Genomic DNA, 24,950 nt, shown 5'->3' with positions numbered 1-24,950 from the left:
CTCTGGAGCTTACAGTCTAGGAGAGGAAGATAAGATACATACTTAATTAACTCTTACACAAATAATATGAAGTTCTAACCCTTCAGTACCTCAGAATGTGACTGTATTTAGATACAGGGCCTTTAAAGAGGTAATTAAGTTAAAATGAGGTCATATGGGTGGGCCCTAATCCAATAGACTGGTGTCCTTGTGAGAAGAGATTAGGACACAGACACAGAGGGAAGACCATGTGAAGACAAAAGAAGATGGCTGCCTATAAGCCAAGGGGAGAGGCTTCAGAAAAAATCAACCTTGCCTACGCCTTGATCTTGGACTTCCAGCCTTCAGAAGTGTGAGGAAATAAATTTCTGTTTAAGCCACCCAGTCTGTGGTTTTGTTATGGCAGCCCTAGCAAACTAATACAATATCCATTCCAGAGGAGTTAGTATCCAGTTCTGTCTAGGAGTTTCAGGGATGGTGTAGATAGCCTTGGAGAGAGGGAAAGTGAGGAAGGATAGATAATTGCTGTTGCATAGTACTGAAGGATGTTTTCATATAGTTTTTCCTATTTAATTGGAAACATATAATAATCCTGTTAGGTAGGATACCAGATCATTATAAACCCTATTTACTGGTAAGGAACTGAAATGCAGATGGAGTAAATGATGTGCCTGATTTCGAATAGCTAGTAAAGGAGAGAACAACTCTTCAAGACCAAGTCTTCTTACCACAGATTTTCTACTTTGTTCATAATGACTCGTTGTCTCCTTTGACAGCCTTTTTAAAACCGTGTGCTTTTTGAACCTCTTGCTGTTTCTGCTGCAAGTCATCATGTGTTAATTTTCTTAAATTTTGAAGCATGTAAAGACTGCTGCACTGTTTTTTTCCTATTTATTGTAAATATTAATAATTGTTCAATTTTAAAGTTAAAGGATATACATATTGTATATTCATCTTTACCGCTATGTTTATTACTCATTGGCTTATTATAGGCACATTTCCAAGTGTTTTCTTATTTATTATAATTACTTTACACTCATGCTTATATAGACTTTCCTCTGAGGCATTCAAATGTGATAGAAATAAAGGCTATTCTAGCCATTATGTCCTGTTCAATATAATAGAAAACATTAGAGCCAGCACACATGTTCTTGGAGATATTTAAGAAGAAAGCAGCTTTGCATTAGATGATTTAGAATTTTAGGCTTCCAACTGTGATTTTATGGTGCCCTGTCATGTTTTCTTTTGCCTCAAGGGACTACTGAAAAGTCTCAAAACCAGATTAAATTTATTTATTTAAAATAAATGAATTTGAGAATATAAAAATTTGTAAAGCCTAATAGGCATAGAGGGTCACAATTCCAGATAAAGGGAATATAGGAGTTTAGAAACCTTTGTCTAATTTCTTTGTGTGTGTTTGTTCAGTTTTTCATTTGTTCATTCATGCAGCATATATTTATTGATGTCTCCTAACTTCCAGACACTGTGCTATGTACCATGACAAAGGTGAATGCTATAATTTTAAAAATGAAAAGACAAGCCACAGAATTGAAGAATATATTTTTGGTACATTTAACAGCCAAATATTCCTATCTGTAGTAATAAATAAAGGATTCCTACAAATGGATTAGAAAAAGAAAAATCAACAGAAAAATAACAAGGTATAAATGAGGCAACCTAAATGTTCATTAGCCATTTACCAGTAATTAAGTAAAGGCAAATTAAAGTTCTAATGAGATGCTATTCCACATCTATCAGACTGGCAAAGATTAAGAAATCTGATAATATCTAATATTGGAGGGGATATGGAGTTAAGGGAACTCTTGGATACTATTAATAGGAATAGAAATTGCACAACCATAGTGAAGAACAATTTGGCAATATCTGTTAAAACCAAAATGCATATAACCTACAATCCAGCAATTCCACTCCTAGATATATATACTCTTTAGAAAAAGTCCAATGTATGCGTAAAGAAGGATACAAAAATATTCATGCAGCATTGTTATAGCAAAAAAAACTTGAACTAGTCCAAATGTCTATCAATAAAAGAATGAAAATATTGTGTTATATTTACCTAATGGAATTCCATACAATAATGGAAATGAATGAACTACATCTATATAGTAACCTGGGTAAATCATAAAAATACAAAGTTGAGAGAATAAAGCAAATTGGAGAACACATTTATATGAAGCTTAATATGCATGTATTATTTAAGGAGTCATACGTAATAGATGTTTCAAGAAACACATGATAATTACAAATAAATTAAGGATAGTGGGTGTTTCTGAAGGGTAGGGTGGGGAGAAAAGACCAGGAGTAACACATGGAAGAGCACACAGAGAACTTAAATTGTGTTAGTAAATATTTTTTCAACTGAGTTGTGGATATGGGTGTACATTCATTATTCTTTATACCTTTTTATATATCTGAACTATTTTATTATGTATGTATTTTTAAAGAATAATAACCTATAGTCCTTTTTATGAATGTAATGCAGGGAGGGAGAGGGTAGCAGAAGTATAAAGAGATATTATTAGGATGAGTCATATAAAATTTCTGTTTTAATAGGTCTAAAATGGTCTAATATTAGTACAGGCAGTTTCAAATGGCTCAGCCTCATTCAATCTAGTATAAAAAGTGCTCTGGTTGAAATATATTCAAAGTACTATGGGAACACAAGAGCAGGAACAACTGACTGCAAAGGCAGGGAGGAGAGAGATGATCTTTGGAAAGGCTGCAGAGAGAGAGATAGAGAGAGTAACATCTGAGCTGGATCTTAAAGGTTGAGAGGGAATTCACCAGATAGAGTGAGTAGAAGAAAGACAGCCTTCCAGATAGAAAGACGCCTTGGAATGGATGGAATCCACAAGGTGGAATATGTGGAGGTCAAATGCAATGGAGGAAGAGACTAGAGGGTAACAACAATAACAGCACATATCTGTGTAGCACCTCCTAAACAGGCACTTAGAAGTTAAGTAAACTGTCTAAGGTCACAGGCCTGGAAAGTGGTGGAATCAGGATTTGAACTCTGGCAATCTAGGTCCAGAGTCTATGCTCTTGGCCAGTAAGCTTTATTCTGAATCACTATATTGTAAGCAAAAATCAGGGGGAGGTGGTGTTTCGGGTGCCAAGGAAGCAACGATACGTTTCAAAAAGAAAGAAATAGTAATGTGAAAGGCTATAGGGAGATAAAATAGAAATACTAAAAAAGGGACCAATGGATATAAAAAAAAAAAAAATCATTGCGCTCTAAGGTACAGTAAGGGATACCAAAATGATAGATCTATGTGCATCTCAGAATACTAGTGATTCAACCTACCAGTTCTGTGGGCCAGTGATTATAATTCCATTTATGGAATTATATGAGTAGAAGGTGGAGTCTGGGACTATGAAATGGATCATCTCCATGTTTAAGTACTTGATATATCAGCATGATTGAAAAAATTTTGATCCTCCTCTGTCTATAGTCATAGTTTCTCTTAGCTAACTAGGATTAATATTGACAATTTTGTTTATTCATCTATACCTTCTGTTTTTAATAAAGATAGAACTTACCCTTTTGTTGATTTACTGGATTTTTAGAATTGGATGATACTCTAAAGATCAATAGTTCATGGATGAGAAGCTGAAAGAGACCATATAAGAAACATGGTGTATGGAAAGAGTTACATGGCTTAATGTTTAGGAGCCTGATTCAAGTCTCAGTTTGCCACTCAGTAGCTCTGATTTGGGCAAGGAGGTTGAAGTAGGTGATCTTTAAGATCTCTTCCAACTCTCCTGTGACTGTTAGGTCAATTATTCAGTAAAGAAACCAAGACCCCCCCCCCCCAACCAAAAAAATAAATAAACAAATAAAATAAAGGATATAAACAACAACAACAGAAAGAAACTGAAGCCTAAAGAAGGGAATGGTTTGTCCAGAGGCATAAAAGCTGGAATCAGATTCTCTTGACTCTTGGTCCAGGAAATCTGATGGAAGAATCATCAAACATTTGAGTGGCTGCTTTGTATCAGGCATGTACTAAGTACCTGAAAAAACGTGAAAACATGCAAAATTGTTTCAGAATTCATTTATCTAATATATAAAAGTAATAACCAGTATCTTCTATGTTTGTTTATACATATCTTGCCTTATTCCAAAAGTGTTTAAAGCAGACAGACCTACTCTAGGTAAAGTACTATACTAAGAAAGGGGATAACCTTTTTTGAGTATTTGTCAGATACATTGAAACATGAAAACATATTATTTTCACCCACCTGCATACAGGCATTATTAGCTCTATTTTATACATAAAGAAACTGAAATTATGCAATTTGTATGTGATACGACTCAGTTTCAAATCCAAATCGGCCTGACTTCAACCCCAGTGCCCTTTCCATTTCACTGTGTACACTCTCCGCAGGAGTGTTACATAATTCTGAGACTTTATCAGCACAGGAGGCAAGGTTTTACTTGCAGGAATTGATATGTACTCTCTCTCTCTATATATATATATATTTTTTTTTTTTTTTTTTTACTGAATTGAAGAATGAAATTCTTCAGTGAATCAGTCAAGATTATTTTTAAATTTGATTAGATATATGAATAATTTCCTTGTTAAGGTCAGTGCTCATATTTTAATAAATTATAAAACTTCTGTACCCCTTCAACCTGTGTTCTGCATTCCACTTTCCCCTTCTCAAACAGCAAACATTTACCAGCTACCTACAAGGATACAAAGATGAAAATAAGATATGGTTTCTTCCTTTAGTGAGTTCACTATCCTGGTGTGAAAGTTAATTCTAGGTGTCAACTTGGTTGGATGAAGGAATGCTGAGAAACCTCCGTAAATCAATCTTTTTAGGTGTGTCCGTAAGGGTGTTTCCAGCAGAGACTAGTATGAGTCTGATTGGATTGGGTGGGAAAGACCCATCCTCAGTGTGGGTGGGAACTATCCAATCTGCTGGGGCTTCGGAGAGAAAAAAAGACAGAGGAATGAGGTGAAGCTCTCTCTTGATCCGCTGGAGCTAGGGTATACTCTTCTCTCTTGTCCGTGGACATCAGAGCTCGAGACTCTTCAGCTTTTGGGTTCCAGGACTTACACCAAAGACACCATCAGCTTTCCTGGGTGAGGCCTTTGGACTTGGACTGAGCCACGCTACTGGCATCCGGTTTATAGACAGCCTATCGTGGGGCTTTTCTTCATAGTCACGTGAGCTAATTCCCCTAACAAATCCCTCTCATATAATTATTACATATCCTATTGATTCTGTCTCTCTGGAGAACCCTGACTAATATACCTGGTAACAGGTATAGTGACTTTACCTCAAAGTTCTTCCTCTCCAAAATCCATAATCCTAGTGTGATCATGAAAAAAACATCGGACAAATCCCAGCATACTCCTCAGAACTGTTAAGGTCATCAAATAAGGAAAGTCTGAGAAACTGTCAACCAAGAAAAGCGTAAGAAGACATGATGACTAACTGTAATGTATCCTAAATGGGATCCTGGATTGGAAAAAAGATATTAGGTAAAAACTAAGAATATGAATAAAGTGTGGGCTTTAGTTAATGTATCAATATTGGCTCATTAATTGTAACTAGCCTACTATACTAATGCAAGATATTAATAAGGGAGACTGGGTGCAGGGTATATGAGAACTCTGAACTATCTTTGCAGTTTTTCAATAAATCTAAAACTGTTCTAATAGAAAAACTTTATTTTAAGAAAGATATAAAATTAAAATAATTTTAGGTGCTGTTTCTTTGGGATTTAATTAAAACACATTTCTTCATAAAATGATGTTCCCAGTTTGGTTGACTTATTTGATGGGACTGACAAACTGCAGTCTGCTTATAGAGTGCTAAAGTGTATGCTAGGTGGATGCAATGTAAACTTTTTCTACCTCAGCGTCTTACACATGTAGGTGTCAAAAATATGCCAAGTGCTGGTCAACAGAGAGGACTCAGACAAATGTAAAAATTCTTACCACATAATATTGTTTATTAATTGAAAACACAATGCCATTATTTGGAAGGACTGCATAAGACCCCACAGACTTGTGAACAAAAAATGATTCTGTTCATATAGGAATGTTTTTTTATTCACGTTGTTTATGTAACACTAAAAAAATGACAATACCTGTTACCCCGTATATGAGTGTGAGTCGCATAGTTATTTTTTTCTGCAAATGTTTTATAAGATTGGTATGATCTTGGTCATACTTATGAGAAATGAGACTAATTTAGAAGTCCTGGATTTAGTTTTAAGAAAAAACTTTTTGAGAAATCTCTTAATCACATATGGTTCTTCTACTAAATATATATTCATTATCAGTTATAGTTATACATAACTCCACTTAAAGGAAACCACTCTCAGAAATCTGTCTTCAATGACATATTCTGTAAATAATTATTTAATGACCCTAGATGTCTTCTTTCTATAGAAAGCTTAAAAGATATTATTAAACAAATATCAGTAGAGCTAGCAATTATTTTGTTTCTTTCCTGCTCCATAACCTACTCTCCAAACTCCCTAGCTCTTAATCCTCAGATTTCTATAAAACTTCCAACTGAATTACTTAATGCAGTTTAATGAATAAACAAGGATTCCTTGTTTGGGCTGAATTATTAACTGCCTTACCAGTAAGTAGGGCTTTTTTTTGCTGTCTTCATGAGAACTGCAGTTGAATTTGGTGAAGTGTTAAGTAATAATTTTGTTGACTTATTCATTCTCAACACAAACAGAATTTCCTTTTGATATGTTAAATCCCCTAATGATGGCATTTAAACAAACCATTAGGCTGAAAAGAAAAATGTCAATTCAAACAATTTACTAATTTGCTAGTGTTTCTTATAATTAGTTATTAATGAAAATTTGTATTTTAGGTTCATAATATGGCAAATGCTTACATAGTAAGTGCTCAATACATGTGAGTGAAATCCAAATTTGAATTAATGGGCTATTGTCATTATATGAAATTTTTTCATTTGTGTGTTTCTTTACCTTGTATTGAGAGGGAACTTTATTTCTGACAGTATATTGGAAATAGTTTTGTAGTTTGCCAATGGATAGGGGTTTAAATCCCATATCTGCCACCCCTAATCTACCAAAAAGACCCTTAGATGACTCTAGTGATCAGACAGGGTTGGCAGTCCCTGTTGTATTTGTAGGTCTTGCCTTTTTTACAAATTAAAGAACACAAGATTTTGGAAGGCAACACAACATGTTAAACTTTGCATGCCTACTATATTCCTTTCACTACAGTGGTGGGCTCATAGTATGTTTTAAATAAATATTGTTATAATGTTCTTCTGTATTATTGGGAAAGAACAGAATTACCATTTCATGTACTGTGGGAGTGAACAATCAGATTTTTGTTGAGTGTTAAAACTTTAGCCTAAGCTAGTATGAATATTTCTACAAGTTGTGCGATCACATGGACTATCTGGAACACCTATTAAGAAATAACAGATACCTGACTTGGAGATTCTGTTAAGGTAGGTTTTGGGTATTGCCCCTGATGATTCTTTTGAAAAAAAGCAGTGTTTTAGTTTTTAAATATTGGTGGTATATTAACGCTTTTTGGTAGTAAAGGGCAGAAACCCAAACTAAATGGATTGAGGCAAAAAAGGAATTTATTGGCTCACTTAATCTGAAAGAGGAAATAAGGTATTAATAATCTGCTCCTTGCTTCTGGATTGTATCCCAGCTTTATCAGGCAAGGAATACATAACTGAGATGTTTGAGAGGACCTTACCGAAGTCTCAGTCTTATCCATAGTTGTAGGTCCTGCTTTTCTGCCTTTGCTCATGCTATTTTTAGCCCTGGGTAGAATTTTCCAACTCAGCAAGTTTCCTATGCAGGCTGTAGGCAGAGTGAACCTTTTTTCGAATAGCCATATTTTCTTCCCAGTGCTTTCAGATTGACCAGTTTACCTCAGGGTTGATATTCTCCAATATGCATTGGTATGGCCAGGTTTTTATAGCTGGCTTTTGTTTGAATTGGTTAAAATAATTTTTCTGATTGGATGATGTTCAGACTGTACTCATTCTTAAATATTTTGAGTGTCTCCCCTATTTCATACTAAGCAGTTTATTTTTTGGGTGAGACATGATCAAAGGTCACACGTATAGCCTACACATATCACATCCTGCGTTTTTCCTACCAAGTCTTTTTTTTGCAGTGTACTTCAGTAATGGTGAGTCACGATACAAAACAGACCACAGTTTGACCAGCTGTCACATACCAAATTATAAGGATGGCTGACCTCTAAGCATTATATAGAACTATTCTGTTCTCAGTCTTGATCCAGTCAGTTACTTTTTAGGGATTGTCGTTTGTACTAACCCCTTCACTTATTAATTTCTGTACCATATAGAATTTTTTTGGTTGCAAGCAATACTCTGGTTAACTTTGTCTTCAGCAGTGATTATCAGAATCACCTCAAGAGGTTTTTAAAATTAAAAAAAGAAAATCCATTGAATTAGGATCTCTAAGGAGATGGAATACAGGAATTAATATTTTTGAAAAGCTCTCTAGGTGATTCTGATACTTGCCCATTGTTGCCAATTTCAGTAAATGACCCCCTAATTCATCTATTTGCTCAGGCCTAAAAACTGAAGGGCATTTCTGAAATTACCTTTTCTCCATTTTCAATTCATTGCTGATACCCATTAGGAATGTATCCTAAACATCTAATGAATCTTTCCACTCTTCTCCATCACCACTTCCTTTATTCTAGTCTAGGCTACCATAGTTCTTCTTTTGGACCATTTTATCAACCCCTTAAGTGGTTTTCATGCTTCTACGTCAGCACTGCATCCCCCACCAACACCACAGATCATGTCATCTCTTTACCTAAAATCGTTCTTCAGTGGCTGCCCATTGCAATGAATATACAATGATATTTTCTCTTGTGGTCTGCATGATATGGAGCCTACTTTCTTAGACTCATGTGGTGTCACCATCCCCTAGCCAAGTTCCAGTCATGTTGGTTCCCTTTTTTTCCTTGAATATGTGAAACTTCCCTGTCTCTTGAGACTTTTCACATGCTGTTTACTCTGTCTGAGAAGGTCTTCTCCTGATTCTTGGTTAGTTCTTTCTTGACTTAAAAATCACGTCCTCACAGAGGTCTCCTTGACTACCCTTCCACAGTCACTCTCTTTATTTCTATTTTAGCACTTCATCAGAAAATGTAATTATTTATTTGTTTGTTTACTTGTTTACAAGTGTCTTGAGGGCAGGGGTTTTGTCAGTTTTATTCTTATGTCTAACACCTATCACAGTGCTTGGTATATAATGGCACTCATTAAATAGTTGTTGAATGAAATAATGAATGAATCTTCACTGCCACCATCCTGATCTAAATAAACTTCTGTCATCTCTCCCCTGAATTACAACAGTTGAATGCTGACTACTCTGCTTACAACTGCTACATTAAGATCAACAGGAAGCATATGAAGAATGTAAGGAGAATAGTATAATTACCACACTTCAAATTATAAAAAAATAAACCCTAAAAGTAACATGGAAAATGAGTTAAAGGGGACAGAGCAGTTTTCTAGTTCAGTCACTGCTTCCTGCCACTTACCCTGTGCTTGAATCATTTTCCGTAGGCCTTTATACAAGCCCTTTCAGTACTTACTACTGTTCTACTTCCCTTTGATTAGGATCTCCTTAACTTCCCAGTCTGTCTGAAGTAAGATGCATTCTCTAAGTTCTGGTTCAAAAGTCACCTCCTCTGTGAAACCTTTTTCAAATCCTTTAGATAGAATTGGTCTCCACTTCTAGCATATCTATAATAACTACATATTACATTCTGTTATTCTTAATGTATTTGCTTGTCTATCTCTAATCTCAAATAACATGGTTCAAGTTCTCTTCATCCTTACATCCCTAGCCCAGGGACTGGCACATGGAGTACTCAATAAATATTGATTGGATAAATTGGGAAAGTCTTCGGTATTTGATACATATCTCAGGTATAGAAGCTTTTTATCTGGTCTTGGACAAGCTTTATGATTTTCTTCTTACTAGGGGACATATTGGTGGATATCGAGTATGACATATATGCTAAGAGTTGAAATATGTGTCTTAGAAAATACAAGTAATAAATCTCCTACTCAGATGTCTTGTGTAGACCTACATTGAACCCCTGTGTGTATATGGGGGGCACAGGGAAGGAAGTAAAACTGGATTAGCCTTGAAATTTGTTTGATTGAAAAATTTGGAATCTGCTCTTTTAAAAAGCACCCTTGTTCTATTTTAATTGAATGTATCTGTTCTTACCGGTTTATGAGTGACCTTTAAATGACCTTTTAGTCTTTTATAGGGTTGAGTTCACTTAAAGAACATTTTTTGGAAAATTAACTACCATAGTTCCATGAGTCAAGGAGTTGGAGGCAGTCGCTCTAAATACATGCACATATCCCCTGATGGAATTCTTTCATCTGCTGCCTGCCCACAACCTAGTTGGTTCTTGCCACTCTCTGTGGGGTCTGTGAGGAGTGATTGAATCAGGCAAGGGGTCCTCTAGCTGGGGATTGTGTCCTTGCTGTGCACAAGCAAATAAGTCCCAATTTCCAGATACTTTCAAATACCCCAAATCTTTTTTCTTGTAGACATGTTACCATGCATCAGCTCAAAATTATTGTATCTGAAGAGAAATAATGAAAAGTCCAATTATGCATATGAGAAAAAGTTTGAGTGTTGATTAATATATCATGTATGAAAGACTAATTATATGAAAGTCAGATTTCTGAAAGACCAAGTGATTTGTATCTTGTATAACATGTTTTTCTATTTATTATCACTTGTTACTATCAGGTATACTGGGCCACCATAGGAATCAATCATGGTATTCTATTTTAATCCCACCTATTCTGACACCAATTAGTATATTGCAATTTAGTTCTGACACGAATCGCCCAGAGTTAGTGTCAGACTCTACAGGTTTAAGAGAGCATGTTCCCCAGCAAGATTGCCCCCATTTCAGATGTCAGACTCAAGTGAGATCCCCAGGCCACCCACTCTTCTGACCAGCTGGCTACAAATCCATGGAGTTTCCATGGCCCCCTCAGGTTTAATAATTAATTCACTAGAACAGCTTACAGAACTCAGGAAAGTGCTGAATTTATGATTACAGGTTTATTTTAAAGGATACAAATCAGCCAAATGAAGAGACACTTAAGGTGAGGTCTGGGAAAGTCTCTAATACAGAGCTTCTGTGCCCTCTTTTCATGGAATCAGGGCACTTTACCCTCTTAGCACATCAGTGTGTTCACCAATTAGGAAGCTGCTTTAGTGTCCAGAGTTTTTATTGGGGTTTTATGTAGGTATAATTGATAGCTCAATTTCCAGGGCCTCTCTGCTCCCCAGAGGTCAGGCTGGCTGAAAGCCCCAACCTTCTAATTGCATGGCTGGTCCTGATAACCAGCTCCCTATCTTGAGCCATCTCATTATCAGAAATGCAGGTGTGATCCCAGGGGCTCATGAATAACAAAGATATTCCTATCACTTGGAAAATTCCAAGGGTTTTAGGACTGTGTGTCAGGAACCTGGGACAAAGACCTGACAACTTTTTTATTATACAACACATGGTACGTACATAAGAGAAAGTTTAATATAGTGGTTAAGAGTAATGTAGTAGAAAGATAAACTTAATTTCTTTTCCTCATGGTTATATGGTAAGGTTTAAATGTGAACATCTCCGAAAAGCACTTAACACATGCCTGGTACATAGTAAGTCTTGAACATACATTAGCTATATTAAGGGGTATTTTAGTTTCCTAAGGCTGCTGTAACAAAGCACTACAAATTGAGTTACTTAAAACAAAAGAAACTTATTCTCTCACAGTGTAAAAGCTAGAAATCTAAAACTAAGGTATCAGCTAGGCCATGCTTCCTCTGAAACACTGGGTAAAATCCTTCCTTATCTCTTCCTGGCTTCTGGTGGTAGCTGTCAATCCTTGGTGTTCGTTGGCTTGCAGCTGTATCACTCCAGTTTCTGCCTCTGTCATCACATGGTGTTCTCCCTGTGAGTCATGATATTTATCTCTTCTTTTAAGGACACCAGTCATATTGGATGAAGGCCTACCCTAATGACTTAATCTTAACTTGTTTATATCTGCAAAGATATTAACAGGTACCAGTGTTACCGGACTACATTGTCCAATCCCTCAGAATATACAAAACTGCCAAGACGGAAAAGCCTTTATTTCTTGCAAGTAAGGATAACGCTGGGTATTGCTCCTGAAGCAGTGTCTCTTTGAACAAGGGAAAAGGGTCATCTTAAATAGCCAACATTCCTGCCTAACTTCCTGCCCAAGTTCTCATTTAGGTCTTCCCATGTAAATGAAGGATACAAGCATGTTCGGTTTGGATTAGTTGACTATGAGACATAGCTCGTTGGTCAGTTCTGAAGCCAAATTTGCATTTGGACCCAGAAAGGAATGTGGTCTTTTGGCAACAGTGAGACCTCAGGAAGTTGTCACACAGGCTAAACCTTGAGCTCTCAGCTAATACAGGTTATAGTCCATAGGTGGCAAATTGAGACTTCTTGTCGTGTTGACCTATGATATAAAACAGGGACAGGTAGGTGTGGAGTTCCAGGCTCCTCCTTGGGCAGAGATTCACCAAAGTTCATATATGGGGCCCACATTTCAGTTTCAGCTGATATATTTTGAGGGCAGTCTAATATTTCTTGGTTCATGATTTCCTGTTTAAAACTTTTTAGCAGTGGCGAGCACCTGGGCATTTAGGAGACAGTAGACCCTAGGTTACACCAGGGGTAAACAATTTTGGGGACCCAATTCAATACAATTCACAATTCTGGCCCCTCAAAATTCATGCCCTTCCCATGTGCAAGTACATTTACCCCATCCCAACATCCCCCATACTCTTAACCCCTTCCAGCATCATCTAAATATAATTAACTCAGAAAACTCCCAAGTCTCATCCTCTAAATCATGTAAATCAGGTATGAGTAAGCCTCTGGGTATGGTCTATCCTGAGACAAAATTCCTCTCCATCTGTGCACCTGTGAAACGTAGAAGAAAAGTTGTCTGCTTCCAAGATACAATGGTTGGACAGGTGTAGGAAAGACATTCCCATTACAAAAGAGAGAAAATGGAAGCAACAAAGGGGTCACTGGTCTAAAGCAAGTTCACAACATAGCAGGGCAAATTGCATTAGATTTCAGGGCTTGAGACTGTGGCTCAATTATCTGTCCTCTGGGCTGCTGGGTAAGCCCCACCCTTTTAGCCTGAGAGGTCCATGCCTCTGCAACTGTGGCTCTACCCCTTAGCAGCCCAGGCCATCAGCACTTCTGGTATAAAATTCTCAAAAACCTTGTTAATCTCCCTTGCAATGCTTGGGGATCCAGGCCATCTGACACGAAGTTCCTCTACATCTCTTTCCTGTATAACCATATCTATTCCTGGCTTCTGCTGAGATGGTTGATTGGATCAGTGAGTCACACATAAATGATCGTCCAGCCACACCCTTGGCCCTGTTTCCAGATAGTCTCTGGATAGGCAGAGAATTTTCCAAATCGTCAAGTGCTGGATCGTTTTTTGCTTAATAGTTCATTCCTCAATTTACCTCTTTCCTCACTCATTTCACGATAAGCACCAAGGAGAAACCAGTTGCACTTCTATACTTTGCCTAGAAATCTTTCAGCTTTTTATCCAAGTTCACTTAAATATCTAAGTGTCACTTGAAACTTCTACTTTCCACACAATGGCTGAACACAATTCAGATAAATTTACTTTATAACCACGATTGCCTTTCCTCAGGTGTCCAATAACTTGTTCATTGTTTCCTTCTTAGGCGCCACCAGAAGCACCTTTAATGCTCATATTTCTACCAGCTGTCTGTTCAAAGCAATGTAGGCTTTTTCTATTATGCACTTTAAAATTCTTCCAGCCCCTACCTATTACCCAATTCCAAAGCCACTTTCTTATTTGTAAGTATTCGTTAGAGCAGCACCCCTATCTCTGTGCCAAAATTTGTATTATTTTCCTGGGACTACCAGAAGCTGGAAGAGGCAAGGAAAGATCTTCCCCTCCAGGCTTTAAAGAGAGCATAACCCTGTCAACGCTTTGATTTTAGACTCCAGAAATGTGAGGGAATGAATTTCTTTTGTTTTAAGCCACCCAGTTTGTACTTTGTTATAGCAGCCCTGGGAAGGTAAAACGGGGAGGTGTTACCTAGAGGTACTGTATTCATCAGTGAAAAGCAGTGAGTACGAAGTATCTCCTTATGTCCCTCTATCCACAAGGTTTCCTCTCATTTCTCTCTCGTTTAGACTGTATTTGTGTCTAGTACTATAAAGTTTACTTTTGTCATGTTAAATGCTTATGATTTGACTTTATTTTACCTCAGGAGATCAGCCTTAAGTAGGGATGCTGTGGTACCAAGAAGCCTTCACACCTTTGGAAGGGTGGGGGTTTTAGTTTTACAGGCTTTCCTTATTCCAGAATATCTAGCACTGGCTCTTGGTTTTCTCCTCATGCATAATCTTGTAATGCCTGCCTTCATCTTGATGAAGCTAGAAGAGTCCCAGTGGCAGTTCAGTTAGCCCTAGGATAGGCAATTGACCCATAATGATGAATTATATAATGAGTCCTTTACTATTACCTTTAATGGATCTCTGTATTTTTCAGTTTTGAATTATTTTTCAAGAATACATTCTTTGCCTATCTTAATGAGGATCTATACTTCTTTTGGATTCCCCTTAGTGCCAGTCAGTGTTTGTAGGTCTCTTAGAAGATACTCTATAAAAATTGTTTTGCATTGAAGAAGGCTTATCCATGACACTGCTAGTGAGAGAGTAGCTCTAGTGGTAAATAAGAGATGTTAGTTGCCAGGGCTGTCATTTCAATTTGTCTTGCTTGCACTGAGCTCATTAATAAATTGCCACAGTAGTAATATGAAAGTAATGAACCTTCTGGAGGCCCAGCTGAGGCACAGAGTGCTAGCAGGAACCTTCAGGGCAACTGCCATTATTGTACACAGTTCAGTTAGAGGGTTTTAGGCTTTTTCTTTTCCTTTGAAACATATTTTACAAAGTACAAATTCTGTTTTAACACTTGTATACTTTCTAAGTGAGTATATTTAAATTCAACTTAACAAACATGTATCTGATGCCTGTTACTTTCGGAGAGTGTATTAGATCCTAGGGATGTAAAGATGAATAAAACACCCTTCAGGGCTTCACCATCAGATAGAGAGTAGAGGTATATAAACAAATAATTAAAATATGGTATTTAAATGCTGTAAGTATGAGCCAGATGTAAATATAGCATGGAAGAGGAAATGGTTATCTAAGGAAAAGAGCTAGGAAGACTAAGGAAGAGGGGATTCATTGATTTCCGAAGGATGAGTTGTCAACTGACAGGTTGAATTGGGTGTAAAAGGGGTCTCATTGCAGATGAGTTGAGGGTCTATAAATCATTTAGAATAATTTAGGGGAAGAAGGTAAAGAGGAGAAGATGAGCAGTAGTTGAGGCTGAAAAAGTAGTCAAGGGCCAAATCTTAAAGGATTTAAGGTTTTTTTGTTTTGTTCTTAAGATTTAGGTTTTGGAATGCTACATATGCTATGCCAAAGATTTTGGTGGATTTCATCCTATAGGCTGCATGGATTCATTGAAGGGTTTTAAGCAGAGAAGCAACATGATCAAATTTTTATTTTAGAAGGTTTACTCTGGTTGCCATATACATGATGAAATGGTAGTAGAGACAAACTAGAAGGCTGCTGACTAGTTCTGTGTACGGAAGGAACAGCATAGTAAGCATAGTACACTGCAGAGCATGGCCTAGATTGTTTCAAGTCCCAATTCAACCACCTACTAACTCTAATCTTCTTTGAAGTTCTTTGTCAGTGAAATGGGAATAATAGTAATCTTTCACTGGGTATTATGAAAAATCATGTGAAATAACATATACATGGAATTGCTCCAAAGAGCTGAGTATAAATGTTAGCTGTTATATTTCAAGTTCTGTTTTTGTTGTTTTAGGTAACTTATAACCGAGTTTAGGATTTTTAAGAAGGATTTTCATTTTTCTTCTATCATTCTGTCCCAATAAAACAAAAAATCAGAAAGTTCACAAACATTTTATATTCACATTAAGATCAATATTTCAGGATCTTCCAAACATGTAAAAATTAACAAAACTAAAGTTTTTTCCTTTGGACACACTGCCAGACCCTCAATTGGAGAATCAGGCTTAGTGCCTTTTTTTCAGTTGGGTTCAATAGAAAAAGATTGGAGCCCAACTCAACAAAGGAGCTGTTTAACTGAGAAATAGCATCAGAGTTTGCCCTGCCTATGTTTCTCATATCTATTGTAAGGATCAAAAATTTTCCCTTTAGTAAACATTTACTAAATAACTACTCAAGGCCCTGTTTCAAAGAATGTAGAAATGAATCAGATCTGGATTCTAATTTCAAGTGAGTCACAGTGCTAAAAGAACTATAAAAGATGTTTACCAATAACTGTATATAAATAACATGTGAGTCAGATAACTTTGAAAATTATAAAGGACTTTGATACTGGAAGTTATTTATATTTTGTATGACATATTATACAGTGTATTATTATATATACTTCACATTCTCATTATGTAAAGTGCCTCTCCAAGTAAAGCTGAGATAGGGTCAGTTTCTTGGATATCTGTAGAAGATGAATGTTTCAGGTAGACTTTTAAACGTATATACTTATTTTGATCCCAGCTTGATCAGGCTTAATATTCACTGATGTCTAAGCAACTGGGCTAGCTTACGTACTGAGCCTCAGGGGTGTGTGTGTGTGAGAGAGAGAGAGAGAGAGAGAGAGAGAGAGAGAGAGAGAGAGAGAGAATGTGTGTGTGTGTGTGTGTGTCAGTCAGTCTCTTTGCTGTATCTTTGGCTCCTTCCCTCTCACATGAGGGTCTCATGACCTGCTTCAGGGGAATGTCAGAAAATCCTTCCTTGGTTTTATGACCTGCTTCAGAGGAGAAGAGCAGGGGAAGGTGGGAGTGACATTCCTGCAACTGCTGTTTTCTCAGATTCCATTAGCTTAAAATATTTTGGAGTAGCGTGTTCTGAATCCCATCACAAACATATAACAAAAGTGAAAGGGTTGTACTTTGAAAAACCTTATTATGTCCACTATCTAAATTCTACTATTACTTGTAAATATTATGTATCTGTTTATCTTCCCTCTATCCACCAACTATATTGAAATTTCTCTGGTGCTTCTTTGGGACTTTTCTGTGAGAGATTTGTAACTAATTTAGAGGCCAGAGAATATTAAAATATTTATAAATAAATTACACTTTCCCTACTTACGTTGCTTTGTACCTGTGGTGAATTTTATTTATCAGGTTATTTATTATTTGGATCTATCTGTACTATCTGTGTTCCTACACTATCATTTGTAGCCTTAATTCATTTGCTGGCATATAGATCATCCCATTGCATTTTCCAGAGAATACCTTCAGTTAATTTTTTTTCAATATTTCATTTAGAGTAGGTTATTTATAGTAGTCCTTGTCTTTTCTCCTTTTAAAGTATCTTTAAAAATTAATAAAAATACTGCACATTTTGTGCCTAGTGGCAAACACTGCAGCTTAGAAGCTTTGTGTGTGTACAGTGGGGGTTCCAGCACAGGTCTTAAAATCTCAAGTATCTTAGTACTTGCCATCAACTCCCAATTTTTGTTTCTGAGCTTGGATCTATTTTGTTTTGTTTTGAGGAAAACTGGACTATTTAGTATGCCCAATGAGTAAATACAATTCTTTGCCCATGTTTGGTTAGAGGCTCTTAGCTTTGATGGTTTTTCTGTATTATAAAGCTCTATTTCGATTATGTGTTACAGAAATTCTTCAAGGTTTCTGGTTCTTTAATAGTACTCTTCTCTGTTTTCCAGTATTGCTAAGTAGCTGTGTACTCATATTTTTTATATCTTCTTTTGTCATCTCATGGTGGGATATTGGACTTATTCTGTTATTTCTTGCACCTTTAATAGAAACCAGTCATAGTGTAGCAGGCTTTGAAATTGTCACATCACACCTTGTAGCACCTACATTTTTTGCTTGGAACCTTTGCTTGGAATTTTTTTATTTTGGTTCACTGAAAGAGAACCATGCTTAATGTTTTTATGTTATTGTTTTTGTACTACAAGTATAGAAGTAGACTTGTATAGTTGAAAATTTATGCAAGATCCTGATATAAAAAAGAATTCTTGAAAATTCAATTTTAATAATTGAGAGTTATTTCTTCTGCTAGGTACTGCTAGGCAATGTGTGGGATGTAAAATAAGCCTGTGACCGTCTTTGCCCTCAGGGAGGGTGGAATCCTGTAAAAGAGAGGCTTCTGGTTTGTGAGGTAGGCAGAAAATGAATTTGTCCACATTTTCTTTTGGTCTTTTGGACATTGACTTTTGAGAGAAAGTCTCTGATAGAGATGCTAGCAAGTTCCTCTAAATCACAAAGAGCTGTGGTGATGATCACATGAATGCAGGTGGAGCCAAGAGACAAAGAACTGACTGTGACTTCATCAGTGATCAGTAATATGGTAAAAGGTTAGGGAGGTGGGGAAACACTTCCTATATATCAGACACTTATTTATATTGGTTCATTAGAATAGATAATGCCATTCAACCCTCACAAACCCTTTGGAGTATGCACTATTATTTCCATTTTAAAGATTCAGAAATTGAGGACCAGAGACCTTTAGTAACTTGTCCAAGTTTACATAACTAGTGACAGCTGGTATTCAAAACCAAAGCCCTCCTGTACCACATACTATATATTGATGGTAACATTATCCAGAAAAAGAATGTGTTTACCAGAGTATATTCAGCTTAGAAATGCTAAATGGGAAGTCATAAATAAAATTGATGGAGGTTTACATCTAGAACTAGCCAGGAAAGGGAATATACTATGACTTGAGGGCTGAATTTCTTGAAAGTCCCTGTGAAGCCTTTTGTGTGCCTGTTGTGAGATGGTTGAATGAGGCTATCAAACCCTGATGCATATCCACTTGTTGCCTATTATTTTAAATTGTGGAAAAATAAGCATACCTGACTTAAAATTGCCATTTTAAGGCATTAAGTACATTTACAATGTTGTATAGCCTTGACCACTATCCATCTCCAGACTTCTTCATCATCCTAAATAGAAACTCTGTAACCGTTCAGTAATATCTCTCCCCACCTCAGCTATGTCTGGTAAACTTTATTCTATTTTCTATCTCTATAAATTTGCCTATTCTAGGTACCCAGTATAAGTGGAATCATATGATATTTGTCCTTTTGTGTCTGGCTTCTTCACTTAGCATGATGCTTATAAAGGTTCATTTATGTTGTAGCATGTATCAGAATTTCATTCCTTTTTATGCTGAATATTATTCCGTTGTGTATATATATACCACATTTTGTTTATCTATTTATTTGCTGATGGACACTTGAATTGTTTCCTCCCTTTGGCTGTTATGAATCATGCTGTTGTTAACATTGGTGCACAAGTATTAGTTTGAGATGTTGCTTTCAATTCTTTTGGGTATGTATCTAGGAATGGAATTGCTGGATCATAAGATAATCGATATTTAACTTTTTGAAGAAGCATTGTATTAGGGTTCTCCAGAGAGACAGAATCAATAGGTATGTTATAAATGTGTGAGAGGGGATTTATTAGGGCAATTAGCTCACGTATTTATGAAGAGAAGTCTCACAATAGGCCATCTGCAAACTGGATGCTGGCAGTGTGGCTCAGTCCAAGTCTGAAGGCCTCAAACCCAGGGAAGCCAATGGTACCGTTGGTGTAAGTCCTGGAACCCAAAGCTGAAGAGTCTTGAGCTCTGATGTCCATGAATAGGAGAGAAGAGTGTATCCTAGCTCCAGCAGATTGAATGATTCCCGTCCACATTGAGGGTAGATCTTTTCTACCCAGTCCACTCAGGCTCCTGTGCTAATTTCTTCTGGAAACACCCTCATGGGCACATCCAAAAAGATAGCTTTATCAGGTTTCTTGGTGTTGCTTAATCCAATCAAGTTAATACCTAGAATTAACCTCCATAACCACCAAACTGTTTTCCACAGCAGCTGTACCATTTTACATTCTCCCCAGCAATGCATGAGTGTTCAAATTTCTCCACATCCCAGCCAACACTTGTTATTTAATTTTTTTTTTTTTTGACAGCCATTCTAGTGATTGTGAAGTGGTATGTTGTTGTGCCTTTGATTTGCATTTTCCTAATGCTTAGTGATCTTGAGCACCTTTTCATGTGCTAATTGGCCATCTGTACACTTCTTTGGATAAATGTCTATTCAGGTCTTTTGCCCATCTTTGAATTGGGTTGTTTGGGTTTTTTGGTTGTTGTTGAACTATAGGAGTTCTTTATGTATTCTAGATATTAATTTGTTATCAGCTATATGATTTGCAAATATTTTCTCCCATTGTGTGGGTTGTCTTTTAACTCATGACAATGACCTTTGATGCACAAAAGTTTTTTGTTTTGTTGAAGTCCATCTTATCTATTTTCTCTTTTGTTGCCTGTGCTTTAGGTGTCATATCCAAGAATCATTGCCAAATCCAACGTGATGATGATTTTCCCCTGTGTTTTCTTCTAAGAGTGTTATAGTTTTAGCTCTTATGTTTAGGTCTTCGATGCTTTTGAGTTAATTTTTTTGTATATGGTTTAAGATATGGGTTCAACTTCATTATTTTGCATGTGGATATCCAGTTTTCCCAGCACTATTTGCACTATTTGTTGAAAAGAGTATCTTTTCCCATTAAATGGTCTTGGCACCTTCATCGAAAATCAATTGACCGTGTATGTGAGGGTTTATTTTTGGGCTATCTATTGTATTCTATTTGTCTATATGTCTGTCCTTATGCCAGTACCACACTGTTTTGATTGTTGTAGCTTTGTAGTGAGCTTTGGAATCAGGAAGTGTGAGTCCTACAACTTTGTTCTTCTTTTTCAAGATTGTTTGACCTATTTGGGATCACTTAAGATTCCATATGAATTTTAGGATTACTTTCTATTTGTGCAAAAACATCATTGGAATTTTGATAGGGATTGCATTGAATCTGTACATTGCTTTGGGTAGTATTGTCATCTTAACAATATTAGTCTTCTAATCCATGAACACAGGATGTCTTTCCATTTACCTATGTCATTTTTAATTTCTTTCAGCAATGTTTTATACTTTCCCAGTGTATAAGTCTTTTGCCTCCTTGGGTAAATTTATTCTTAAGTATTTTATTCTTTTTGATACTATTTTAAATGGAATTATTTTCTTAATTTATTTTTCAGATTTTCCATTGATAGTGTGTAAAAATGCAACTGATTTTTGTGTGTTGCCTTTGTATCCTGCAGCTTTGCTGAATTCATTTATTAGCTCTAACTGCTTTTTTGTAGAATCTTTAGGGTTTTCTACATATGAACAGAGATCATTTTACTTCTTCCTTTTAAATTTGGATGCCTTTAATTTCTTTTTCTTGCATAATTTCTCTGGCTAGAACTTCCAGTACCATGTTTAAAAGAAGTGGAAAAAAGTGACCATCCTTGTCTTGTTCCTGATTTTAGGGGGAAGGGCTTTCAGTCTTTCATCACTGAGTGTAACATTACCTGTGGGCTTTTCATATATGGCCTTTATTATGCTGAGGAAGTTTCCTTTTATTCTTAGTTTATTTTTTAATTATGAAAGCATGTTAAATTTTGTTGAATGCTTTCTCTATGTCAATTGAGATTATCATGTGAGGGTTTTTTTGGTACTTCATTCTATTTACATTGTTTGATTTTCATATGTTGAACTATCCTTGCATTCTGAGCATAAATTCCACTTGGTAATTGTGCATAATAATCTTGTTACTATGCTGCTGATTTTGGTTTGCTAATATTTTTTTGAGGATTTTCGCATCAATATTCATAAGGGCTTTTGCCTGTTTTTGAAATTATAGTTTTATTGGAACACAGCTGTGCCCATTCATTTCTGTATTGTCTATGTCTACTTTCATACTACAACAGAAGAATGGAGAAGTTACAGCAGAGACCACATGGCCACCTAAGCTGAAAATATTTACTGTCTGGCCTTTTATAGAAAAGGTTTGCCAGCCTCTGAGTTAACACAAATAACTCCCTTTACGCTGGTTCCAGACAGCCCAAGAAATCTTCTGGTTCTCATTTGGATTTCTGTGTAGATGCATCTATAGAGTTGAATGGCCTTGGTCATACATCAGTGAATATTTTAGGTCACATGGCAGTTTTATTTCTTATAGTAAGTTAATAAGTTAGTATTCTAGTTTATCCATCATTGTTTGATAACCTATAGATCTTCCCTCAAGAGTATTTCCTTTTGAAGAGAATCAGGTTTCTGAACCCACAAAGCTGAGGGAAGGATCCTGGAAATTGGAAACCTAACCAAATTGCTGCCTTTGGGAAGCCTTGTCTGGGTATCCGGCCTGCTGGCTTCCTCAAATGAAAACCTAATTGCCCTCCTCTGATCTACATAGTTCACATTTCTATTTTTTTCTATCTTTTGCTTCTAGATTTCTTCATCATGCTAAGGAAGAACGATTTCCTCCTTGGTATAGCTGATGGTACCATGCAAAAATCAGATCCTTGGAAAGGTCAGAACCTGTAGTTATATATAGTAGAAAAAGAGAGTTATCCTCTGTTAGACTGTGTATGAACGTATGTGTCACAAAAAAACAATTAGAGTGAATAAAAAGTTTCATCTTTTCCTGCCAATTTATCCTGAAGTTTTAACAAATCCCATGTGTCGTTTATACATCTCTATAGTTTGCAAAGTACTCTTCACATACTTATTGCATATAGTCTTTTTTTTTTTTTACCATTTTTGAAAATTCTAATTTTTTTATTGTACATGTTTGTGGGGTACAGCTTGTTGTTTCAGTACATGAATATATTGTATAATGTTCTAATCAGTATAGTTAGCATATCTATCACCTAAACATTTATCATTTCTTTGTGGTTATAACATTCAAGATTCTCTTTTTTGGTTATCTTGAAATATACAATACAATATTATTAGCTATTATCACCCTAGGGCTCCTCATGTAGTCTTCACAATAATATTGTGAAGGTAGGTACTGTTGTTAATCCAGTTTTATGGACACAGTGACAGATTAAGTGACTTATTTAAAATCTTGTAACTGGTATCACCAAAACACAAACAAACCACAATCTTGTTACTCTTAACTGCAAACTTAGTACTAGATCTTTTGCCTCTAAATCTTATCCTTTTCACTACATCACAAGTTCGTGATCAGTATCAGAATTTAGTAGACATGAAAGTATGTAAGCTATATAAACATTGGAAATAATGTATGTAAAAGGCTATGAAAAAGCATTAAAACCCCTTTATGGTTATAAATATTGTTAATAAATCAGATCTTGACATTGAATATCTAACTTACAATTTTTAGGATGATGCCAAAGTCCTCAATATATCATATACCATTGTCTTAGTATGGCAAAGATGGTTTTTCACAAATTGCTTCCCACCTACTTTTCTAGCCTCATCTCACACAGTTACTGTTTTCTCTGTAGCTTACCCTATCCCTTTCCTCTTATAATAAACGGCTACCTGTTATCCACACACACTGTTATCCACAGCAATTTCCATGCCTTAGTATCTTTGTGCTATATTCTCTTTGTAAAATTTCTATTCATTTTTCTTCCAACAATCCTAGCTCAACTTCATCTCTGCAAAGCTTTCCTCAGCTCCCCAAAGTTAATCATTGCCTCCTGTTTTCCCAGAGTACTTTGTATAGCAAATCTCCATTACAGCAAAAATCACATTATGATTGTATATTTGAACTGCTTTATCTCCTACAAATCTGTGAGTTCTTTGTCAGCATGGGCTGGGCCTTATTTGTCTTTGTGTCCTTAACACCACACATTATTACTAGGCTTAGGTACATTTTGTTTAATGAATAACAGTTACAACTCTTTCCTTAAAGGATTTATACACTATTCTAAGCGGGAGACTGACCGCATGAGAATACCTAGAAGCTTATAAATATAGGTAAAACAATGTAGTGTATACTTGAGATAGAAAAGTAGAATGATCAGAGCCAGGTAGAGTTATTTAGGGAACAATTCCTTCTAGGTCAGGGGTTAGCAAACTATGACCCACAGGCCAAATCCCATCTGCTACCTGCTTTTGTAAATGAAGTTTTATTGGAACATTGCTATGTTCATTTGTTAATGTGTTATCTGTGGCTCTTTTCATGCTACAGTGGCAGAGTTGAGCAGTTGCAGCAGAGACCACATGTCCCATAAAACGTAAGATGTTTACTATCTGGCCCTTTACAGAAAAGGTTTTCCAACCTCTGTTTTAGGAGATGGGTTTTGAACAGAGGTATGTAAAGAAGAGGAACATGAATTGATGAAGCATGAGTGTGCATCATAACACAATGAAAACTGGCTATGGTAGTAGGTATGCTTGGTAAGAAAGTTCCACTTTTATCCAGTTTGTCAGAGAGCTATGTTGAAGACATGAAATGTTAAGAATTGTTTTTGCAATTTGTGGTAATGAGCATGCTGCCAGGATGTATCTGGCCATCACATCTTAGGCACGAGTGTGACAATTTGCTTAGTACCCCATGAATATTCATAACCAATTTAAAAAAAGGTAAATAAATAAATAAGAATTGTTTTGTTTGGATTGAGAAATAGGGAACACAGAAATCTATTGTGAAGAAATTGTCAAGTACACACCCTGGGCCTATAGTAAAATAGTGTTCTCACTAGTAGGAGGCAATGGTGATTATGGAGAAGGAAGCAACAGTACAAATTAATATTGATTGAGTATCTACTATGTGCCAGGTGCTGTTCTAAGTGATATATATATACGTGTATATATATATATATCATATGAATATATATATGTGTGTGTATATATGTATGTATGTATATCCTCACAACTATATGAGATCATTGCTGTTATTATCTTTATTTTGGCTAATG

At 36.2% G+C, this 24,950-nt stretch overlaps 1 protein-coding gene across 11 annotated transcripts in view; it reads left to right on the top strand.

The window, feature by feature from the left end:
- Positions 1-24,950, top strand: part of SCMH1 (Scm polycomb group protein homolog 1) — a 178,164-nt gene that overhangs the window by 7,832 nt on the left and 145,382 nt on the right. For 2 of the 11 annotated variants that reach the window (XM_063103788.1, XM_063103790.1), the window contains exon 2: positions 22,505-22,585. The exons of 8 other annotated variants lie outside the window; for them this stretch is intronic. The gene's annotated coding sequence lies outside the window, so the exon portion shown is untranslated. Of the gene's footprint in view, positions 1-22,504; positions 22,586-24,220; positions 24,267-24,950 lie in introns of all 11 variants that reach the window. One more of the 11 variants, XM_063103789.1, reaches the window with a different exon arrangement.

The sequence above is a fragment of the Cynocephalus volans genome, chromosome 8, assembly GCF_027409185.1.
Source record: "Cynocephalus volans isolate mCynVol1 chromosome 8, mCynVol1.pri, whole genome shotgun sequence".
Classification (NCBI taxonomy): domain Eukaryota; kingdom Metazoa; phylum Chordata; class Mammalia; order Dermoptera; family Cynocephalidae; genus Cynocephalus; species Cynocephalus volans.
Note: the sequence above shows the minus strand (reverse complement) of the source record. Positions and strands in the feature narration are given on the sequence as shown.